At 33.8% G+C, this 9,763-nt stretch overlaps 1 long non-coding RNA gene across 6 annotated transcripts; it reads right to left on the bottom strand.

The window, feature by feature from the left end:
* Positions 1-2,261: 2,261 nt before the first annotated feature.
* On the bottom strand, positions 2,262-7,455 carry LOC139904379 (uncharacterized). Of its 6 annotated transcripts, none has more exons than XR_011778768.1 (9): positions 6,629-7,454; positions 6,167-6,276; positions 5,925-6,065; positions 5,772-5,847; positions 4,470-4,540; positions 4,263-4,341; positions 3,953-4,028; positions 3,536-3,625; positions 2,262-2,449 (listed from the first exon to the last, which is right to left on the bottom strand). It is a non-coding gene; the product is annotated as an uncharacterized lncRNA (long non-coding RNA). The 6 variants fall into 6 exon arrangements; XR_011778769.1 differs by having other exon boundaries at positions 5,925-6,002; XR_011778766.1 differs by having other exon boundaries at positions 6,167-7,191; positions 7,310-7,453.
* Positions 7,456-9,763: the final 2,308 nt, after the last annotated feature.

The raw sequence follows: 9,763 nt of genomic DNA, 5'->3' as shown, positions 1-9,763 counted from the left end.
CACCAAAACTGAAGGGTTACACCCTTTCGGTTTAACTGTTTTCCTATAAACAGTTTATGAACGTCTTTGTTCATTTATTCTGCATTCATAAAAACCAACAGAAACACACACATATTCTCTAACAATTTGATCAGTGATTTCGTTGCCCAAAACACTGATTGCGTTCTTGTTTGATCCCTGTAAAGATTTCGTGCAACCGTGGCAATCGTAGGGTCGAAATACTTTATAGAGATAGTGATTACACGATTCAAGAACGAATCCGGCAGTCAATTCATACCCGATTTCTAACAGGACTGACAACACGACCAACAACAGTCATGTATGCTGGAAGATGATAAACATAAAAAGTTAATAAATAAGGCACCTGAACTAGCATCCATAGTTGCAAATATCACATAGAAGTAATATCATATCCGTAGTTGCAACATAATTCTCCTTTCCATTTGTCTCGGCAACACATAAGTAGACGTTACCAATACCCAAAAACTCACCAGACATACAATCACTATTAGAACTTTTCTTAGGTTGTATTCTGATTGGCATTATGTTATTAAACACCATTATTTAACTATTAAGTAGGAATTAAGTTGAAAGTAAATATCGTGAAACAGTCAAGTTGGAAGCGAATAAGCAGAAAATAAACATCCAAAATCGAATGCAACATTCACCAACACGTAATAAGTAACAACGAACCAAATGGTAATTACACACACACACACACACACACACACACAAAACACAAATAGCAATATTGAACATATAAATTACCTTAAGATCGAAAGAAAACAAACTGTTGCGTAGCAATGTTGTATAGCCTCTACCTGCAAGAAATCCCAATACAAATCAACCATCATATTCGCTAAATAAAACCCAAACAATAAAAATCAACAATTAATCCATATCCCTATATGAAACCCAAACAATATTAAGATTTTCATTAGCATTTCAAAGATAGGTAGAACTCAACCAATACTTCTTATCGCCAATTTTTAATTAATTGCAACTTTTACATCGTCACAACTGTTCTTGAGTGGCACAAATTCTTCAAGTACCTGTTTGACATTTTCAAAGTAAAGTGTACAGATTGTTGATTTTCAGGCAAGGTGTATGTTTTTGTTGTGATTTGTGTGTGAAACCAAAACTCCTGAAATTCTCGATCTCTGGTCATTGAGGCTTTCTAAAAAAATCTAAATGCGTCGAGTTCTAAAAAATCCCGACTAACGGTTTGACTATTGATGAAACTAGCTGAAGACCCGCGAATTCGCGGGATTTTGTGAGGGATAAATCTCCATCGACTTGTTAGAATCATTATATTTTATATGGTACTGCCATACTGGTTAGGTTTATAATAAATCGATTTAATTACTGTATTAGGGTCAAAATGACTTGTAATCAATAAGACTTTTATTAACTAAATTATATAATGAACTTAGATAGATTAGAAAAAGAATTAGTCATCAAAGAAATATGCATATACTACGTAGTGTTTTGGTTTATATTTGTGATGTTTTTGACTTCATAGACTCGTCTGCAAAAAAAAAGATATATATTGATTGACGTCGGCTTCATGATGATTAGCTCAAAAGATCATTTCCATATGAAAATTGCATTACCATCATTTGATCATCAACTATATGTGCATAGTTACCAAAACCAAGCATTGCAACCCCCTTCATATGTAAATCATTTCCTGCTTTTTACACTTCTCTTTCACTAAAACTACTTTAGAGAGATATTACACATTTAGCATGATAAATTGGATCATCATGAATTTGAAAAAAGAAAATAAGTAACGGGCATGATGTCTTTATAATTGACATGTGCCTACTATATTCCACCTATAATAAATAAACTGTAAACCATTGTAATTATACTACAAATTTAACATGTGCCTAAGATTATACTATTGTTATTTGTTATTATACTACATGACCTTATATACCTAATAGTAAAACACTTGGAACATCACATTTGAATCGGATACTATGTAGAGAAGAATAAGCAACGTGCAAACTTATTATAGTTGAATTTAATCCACATTATTATCTTGCATTTTCTAATTGCTGACCACTATATGGAAGTTAATATAAGAAAAATAATGGATAATAGCTATAAGCTCGTCATAATGGTTTAAACATGAACCTAACACGCTCACCTTTTTCATTATTACCAAAGTAGCGGTCAACATTTAATCAAAGACAAACCTCCTCTTGATTATAAGATAGTAGCTTGACAAAACTTGAATCAAAGAAGCTAAGGCATAAAACTAAAAAGACTCTTTAGCTTGCCAACCTAAAAAAAAGATATGCACACTTATATGTGTGAGAATAATATTGAATGGAGGAAATACTGAAACAAAAAATGTATAACTACAAAGGTGGTTGTTGGCAGCTTAATACTTGACGCAGCTTTTTCACCAATCGATGGTCCAACACACTTTAATTAACAACTGCAAAGAACAATAATTAGAGCCAAAAAATTGATTAGTAGATAAATTTTTACACAAATCACAAGGACATTCTGAACTGTCTGTCAAAGATTTAAAATGTTATATATTCAACCCAAATCACAACAATTTTTATCTTTGTAACTGATGATATAGGACAAATGTAGCAAATCTAAACAGTACATCATATAAATAACCTCCTAGAAACATACCCTATAAATTACATTAGTTGACTTTTCACCAGTTCTCATTAAAAATTGAACCATATAGACATACCTTGTAAATGATAATGCAAAACTGAAAATGCCAACATGTTGTTACAAAATGTTACATTAGGCTTTGCACCCCTTAGATTTGCCATTTTCAGCTTTTTCACCAATATTAACTTATTATTTCTCTCTTGAAACTCCCTCGATATGTATATGCAAGTTCCTATACATATCAGTGGCGATTTATATATAGGTGGTAATTCTAACCCATTTAGTAATAGTAAAGACGGGGTTTGCCAAGTCTAATTATACCGTTAACAACATACTTATGCATTCATTATTAATATATACAATTATTATTCTAAGATATAATATTTTATCTAGTTTTCATACACCTTAATTACCACCCAGTATATTACCCACTACAATAAATGCTACCACCTAATGATACAGCACTTTTCATCAGAGTCAGGTTTATTGAAACCTAATATCATTTAGATTGACATATAATCCGGACAGAAGATCAATACACCTATTGAAACCTGAATTAGTGAAATATCATCAGAAAATAAGTTATAAAAATTACGAATGAAATATTATGCTAAGGTAGAAGTAGCATCTTTTCCTACTTTTGTCGAAGGTCAAACAGGTCAAAAGTCACCCAAATTGTATTAAAAAAGTTTTCAATGAATCATATTTTTTGAGGCAATTACATTATACTTTTGAATATTAGGCATATTTAGATACTCATAAGAAAAGAAACAAAAATGCTAGTAACCCGTATCACTAATTACACATTCTAACCCAACCTTGTTACGCCCCACTCATTTTGACACCCAATGCTAAAGATTAAAATGTACTCTTCGGAAAGAAAACTTGCCAGGAGATTTTATACAATATGTGATGCAGAAGAGAGGCCTGATATCCTACCCAAAGCAGTTGCCCAATTTCTATTATCAACGATATCTGCCTGTAAAACCCGGAAAAATTTAAGTCTTACTATGCAACGCTTACAAAAGTGCAGACTATAATTGAATGATACTGTGAACTGAATCACACTCTTGACTATAAATATGTGCTCCATTTTTATATTGATGAAACCGACAAGAGTCTCTCATTATAGTCTCCCTCCCATATATTTTTTGATATAAGCTTTATGAAATATGACAATCATAAGTTCTTAAATTTTTCACAACCTGAATATTTCAAGGTACCATTTTAGCATGTATAATTGATACAGAAACAAAAGTTATATCAAAAAGAGGCATAGGGGATTCATCATTTATGTTTCATTCACCTGATTAGAAATATAACCTTCTGAATTATCTCCCAGATGTATATTCACATCTGATCTCCCTTCATCATCCGCCATGCTGGTTAACCTCAATCCGATAAAATTGATAGATAGTAATAAGCCAGATCGAAAAATTAAAAGCATACAAAAAAAACATAAACATACGAATAAATATTTTAAGAAGAAATGATCCATTTGCTAATGGATCATTTCTTCTTAAACCCTGTAAATAAACATCTAATTACATACATGTGATACCTTATCTAAACTTTTTATTAAATTCTCTAAAATATATAAAGTTTCAAAGATTTACATTTCTATTAAGTAAAGATGTTCTTTAACGCCTCATACCATGCATCCCACCACCAAGGAAGTTATCAACTACTGTAAGTCTGTAAAAATAATAATTATAATTAATATCAACTAAAAATTAATTTCATATTATAATGCTTTATTCAAACGTATCAATTCTTATCAACAGTTTTGATTTTTATTAAGATAATCCACTTATACAAACTACCTGACATTGCAACCCAGTTTACACAACATTCAGAGTAGTAACAGCAGCAGCCAATGCACTTGTCGCAGCACCTGCAACAGATAAACCACCATTATCTTGGTTAAACTATACCTAGCAAACGGGTCGGGTTGGGTCAAAGATCAAATGGGTTCGGGTCGAAATGGGTCATGGGTCGAAACGGGTCAGAATTAAAATGGGTCGAACGGGTTGGGTCGAGACCCGGGTCGGGTTGGGCAAGACCCGGGTCGGTTGGGTCGGGCTAATAAAAATTTTCTTGTTTGTATTTTTTGATGGATCTCTTCCGAACACGAGCCCCGAAAACGGTCGCCAAAAATGCCCGCCGAAAACGCGCGCCGAAATCGCGCGCCAAAAACGCGCAATAAAAACGAGCGCCGAAAACGGCCGCCCAAAACGGCCACCGAAAACGCGCGCCGAAATCGGGCCCCGAAATCGCGCGCCGAAATCGCGCGCCGAAAACGGCCGCCGAAAAAGCGCGCCGAAAACACGCACCGAAAAAGGGCGACGAAAAACGCGCGCCGAAAACCCGCGCTGAAAACGTGCGCCGAAAACCCGCGCTGAAAACGCGCGCCGAAAACGGCCGCCCGAAACGGCCGCCGAAAACGCGCGCCGAAATCAGGCCCCGAAATCGCTCGCCGAACTCGCGCGCTTAAAACGCGCGCCGAAATCGCGCGCCAAAAACGCGCAATAAAAACGCGCGCCGAAAACGGCCGCCGAAAAACGCGCGCCGAAAAACAAATCTTTTGAAGTGAACCCATTTGGACCCATTTGGGTCTTCAAGTAATTTTTGTATTATGTGATTGGACCCATTTGGGTCTTTAAGATATTTGTTATATTATGTGCTTGGACCCATTTGGGTCTTCAAGTAAACCCAATGGACCCATTTTTAAGACTTTGGGTCCATTTTGCCAGGTCTAGGTTAAACTAATGATGAATATACAATAAAAATAAATTTGTATGCTTAGAAAAATTATCGAATTGCTTTAAAATATATATAAGTTTTGAAATTTATTTGTAATCAATTCAAGCAAAGTTTAATTGAGTATGCACAATACAGACTTTTACACCGAAACTGCATTTGGAACTAATATTTTAAAAGGTGATCTTTTTGACCCAAACAAATCTTATTCAAAAACGTAATTAAATTACCCTTTCTTGATCCCGTTAGTCAGTCGTCGGACCCTAACAACCCAGTATACCCACTATACCTTGAGTTACCATTAATCATTTTTAAACTATTTATAACCAGTAATAATTTAAGGTTGCAATTATGTTGCCACATACCTTCAGGGTTTCGAAAGATCTTATAATGATACTTTGAGGTTGAACCCGAGCCAACAAACCTGGCACCATTTACAATCTGACAGTAAAACATTGTTTCCTATCAGGATAAATAATGAATAGAATACAAACAAACTAATTTTAGTAAGCACATACCCAAACCAAGCCATACTAAGCAATCTACACCTCCAGTTGGATGGTACGTATAAAAATATACTACCTCCTGTTTCATTTCTTTAAGCAACAGATGGTAAATGTCGAGAAGCACTTAGTAATTGACCATTAAAACAAACATTGCTGTAGAGTAAGAAATCGATTACTGACTGTATATAAAAAAATTAAAACGGTAATCGATACATAAGAATGCAAGTAACAAAGGAAGAAAAATAATCGCTTACACAATGTCGACTATTATCTGATAATTGGAAAGACGACGGAATTAAGATATTCAGTGAAGCAGCAACAACAACGAAAGAAAAGTGATTCAGCTAGTGCAGCTAGATTTCTCCTATGAAAAGAAAAAAAAAAACTGTAAGGTTCCATATCATTGAGGCCCCAGGGTAATGAAACTTTACAAAAATACAACAATTATACATTTAATTCTTTCTTCAATTATAAAATACAACAATGGTACTTGTATAAAACGATATGTAGTTACCAAACTGTATGAAGATACAACAATTAAAATTTCTCACCCTTCATTGAAATGGACCAAAATAAGAGGATTTTAGCAATAAACTAACTTGATATGTGGTCTAAAGAAGAAATCATAAACATACCGTGATCTCTGCTTTTATTAGCTTATAACAACTAGGATAGACATACAAGCTCAAAATTGATATATTAAAGAGAAGTTTTACCTTTGTTTTGGGATACCACAAGTAAATGTAAAATGCCAGCTTTGGTTCGCTATACATCGCAACCCGTCAGAAGTGGAAAATCGAAATGAAAATTATATAAAGGCAAAACACAAGAATTTTTAGCTACCCGTATAATAACCAGACCATGAAATGAATGTGCAATCAATCCGTTCCCTGACAGTTAGTACAACAACCAAGACCCAAAAAAACAGATTCGTTTGCATATTTTCGTAATATATAGTTTGAAAATAATCATTTGCGTAAAAAATTAATTTAATAGACAGCACCAAAGTGTTATTTCATACGCTTAGTTGGTAAAATACAAATGAAGGAAATCATAATCAGAATTTTAGATAGCCAGCCAAAACTATTACGTATATAACAATAATCAACGGTGAGTCAGATTAGTCGGGTCAAACAGGTCGGATTAGGTTGGGTTGGTCAGACTAGTAAAGTCGAAATCCATTTTTCAATGCCATCTGCAAATATCAGCAACAGAAACTATCACTCTGTGTAAGGGAACTTTTAACCTGTTTAAATGCTCTTGAGGATTTCCAAATTGCCTGAATGTTAAATAAAAAAACCTATGTAATACACTCAAATATAGTGAAACATACTTGGATATAAATATAAAATGTTAATTTCACATAACATAGCATAACTTGTGTGTAGAAAACTAACTTGCCCAAAATACTGAAATTTTGACCTTTCCACCATATCTGCAGTAGGGTGAGAAAGTCATCTAACAAATTCCAAGTGTTAATAAAATTTAAACTTTCTCACTTCAAACTAACAATAAATTTTGTTGTTGTTAGTAACTGAATGAGCACCATCATATAGATAGATATACTAAACTTCGCTCTAGACTTGCAAATATTCGAGATAATAGAAGGGAACAGATTTAATTATTTAAATGATTCTAAATAGACTAAAATGTTACCTTGAATGAACTGAAGATTTCTAAACCTGTCTGTTAGACTAAAGCGATTCAAACACAGATGAATCAAAATGTAACAATTGTAAATCAGAAATCTCTAGAAAGAAGCGTACAGATAAATCGTTTTCGATAGAGCCAATCCAATGTTTATTTAACTTCATTAAAAACCAGATCGAATCAGCGAATTGCTAATTTTTGCTCCAAATCTCCTCGTCAGAATAATTAGGGTTTTCTTCATTATGAATTGTTGAATGAAATTGAAATACAGAACCCATAAACTTGTGCTTGTACCCCTTGTGAATGTATTACGGATCGATCGCTGAAATTTTGTGAATATAATATGTATAGAAGGATACGGATCGCTGGATCAGAGAAGAAATCGATGATGATGAAGAAGGGAGGGAGGAATTGACATTGGATCGATATGGCTTGAACCCCTAATTTCTCTTCTTTCTTCCGTGCTAATTGGATATTTAGGGGTATAAAGGAGAATTTATCTCACTAATCCATACTTACCACGTGATATTCAAAGATTATGGGTAATGATGGATGGTTAGGATTTGATTTTGAGTAGACTTATCACTCATTAACCACTTTGTTATTAGGGTGATGATATGTACACAGCCTATATTTGTTATGTACACAATCATCATGCTTTATAGTGTTGTATCAAACACTATAAAACATGATAAATATAGGCTGTGTACATATCACTCCCCTTCTTATTGTGATGCTTCCTTTAAGAAGCTCAATTCCGCATCAACCCTCGCACAACGGAATGAAGATATTCAATATTGTCTTGTAATTGTCTTTTAACACCAACTGATTTGATACTAACATTTTTCTTACTTGTATTTGTATTTTGTAGGGTGTGTTTGGACGAAACTAATTGGAGCCGGAGCTTATAGCTGGAGCTGGAGCTTATGAGCAGGAGCTGGAGCTGGAGCTTATTTTTGAAGCTGATAGCTGGAGCTTATTATTTTTTATAAATGTTTGGTAAACTAGCTGGAGCTTATTTTTCAGTTCATAAGCTCTACTTTTTTTCATAAGCTACTACAAGTAGCTTATTTTTTCAGAGCTTATGATTTTAATAAGCTCTACTTTTTTTGTCTACCAAACGAAGCTTATGGCTTGGAACTTATTAAAATCATAAGCTCAAGCTCTCATAAGCTTCCATAAGCTCCAATAAGCTACGCGCCAAACACACCCTAAATCAATATCGGTAATTATTTCTAATACTAATCTTTTCAAAAACTAAATTCTAAATATATCGTGCAACGCACAAGCTCTTACGTCATTATGCAACAAGATAAGTGGTCTTTTTTTTTTGTCTCCATTACGTAACAACATATCAGTTATATTATTTTCTTGGTAGTAAATAAACGCTAACAAAAGTCTATAAAAAAGTGATTATCAGTTTTATTATTTTTTGCATATTTTTGACACGTTTATTTGTTAATGCAGAAAGGGAAAATGAATTTGATTTATATTTGCTTTTTTTTCTGGTAACTTAGCGGGGTAGCAACTAGGAGCTGGAGATGATATAATTGACATTGAACAATCGAAAACTATATTGTAATTGTATTCATTGTTAACTTTTACAATACTAATCATTTCAATACATTGTGGTAGGATCAAGAGGGAAGTAACCAATCGGGGGGAAGCAATTTTTTTTTTTCGTTTTTTGAAAAAACTTTGTTCACGAACATTATAGATTGGATGAAAATAAGAACATTTAGAAAAGACACTTCGTGATGAAAATAAGAACATCGTGATTTAATGTCGACAACTAGAAGATCAATGGCTGCTTACTATTCTCTTATGAATTCACATGTTTTATTTTTATATTATATTATATTATAATTATTATATTATATTACTTAATCTATTTCTATATCTATAGATATATTTACATGATACATACATACTGAGAACTTCAACCTCACACCCACCATCATCTCTGCTTTGATTCACGACCACCACCATGATCACCCACCACCGGCCAACACCCTACTTATTGTTTGTGTTTCTTTTTGTTCGACAACCCAACACCTTCACTTGCGAATATGTTGATGCTATGTATTGCTAGGTTGTTTACTACTATTCGGTTAAGGCTACTGCAACAACCGGTACCCTTTTGAACAATCAAACCGCCACCCCACAATCCTACCATCGTGAATACCCAAACTCACCACCAT

This window comes from Rutidosis leptorrhynchoides, chromosome 4, assembly GCF_046630445.1.
Source record: "Rutidosis leptorrhynchoides isolate AG116_Rl617_1_P2 chromosome 4, CSIRO_AGI_Rlap_v1, whole genome shotgun sequence".
NCBI lineage: Eukaryota > Viridiplantae > Streptophyta > Magnoliopsida > Asterales > Asteraceae > Rutidosis > Rutidosis leptorrhynchoides.
This window is presented reverse-complemented; position numbering and strand designations above follow the sequence as displayed.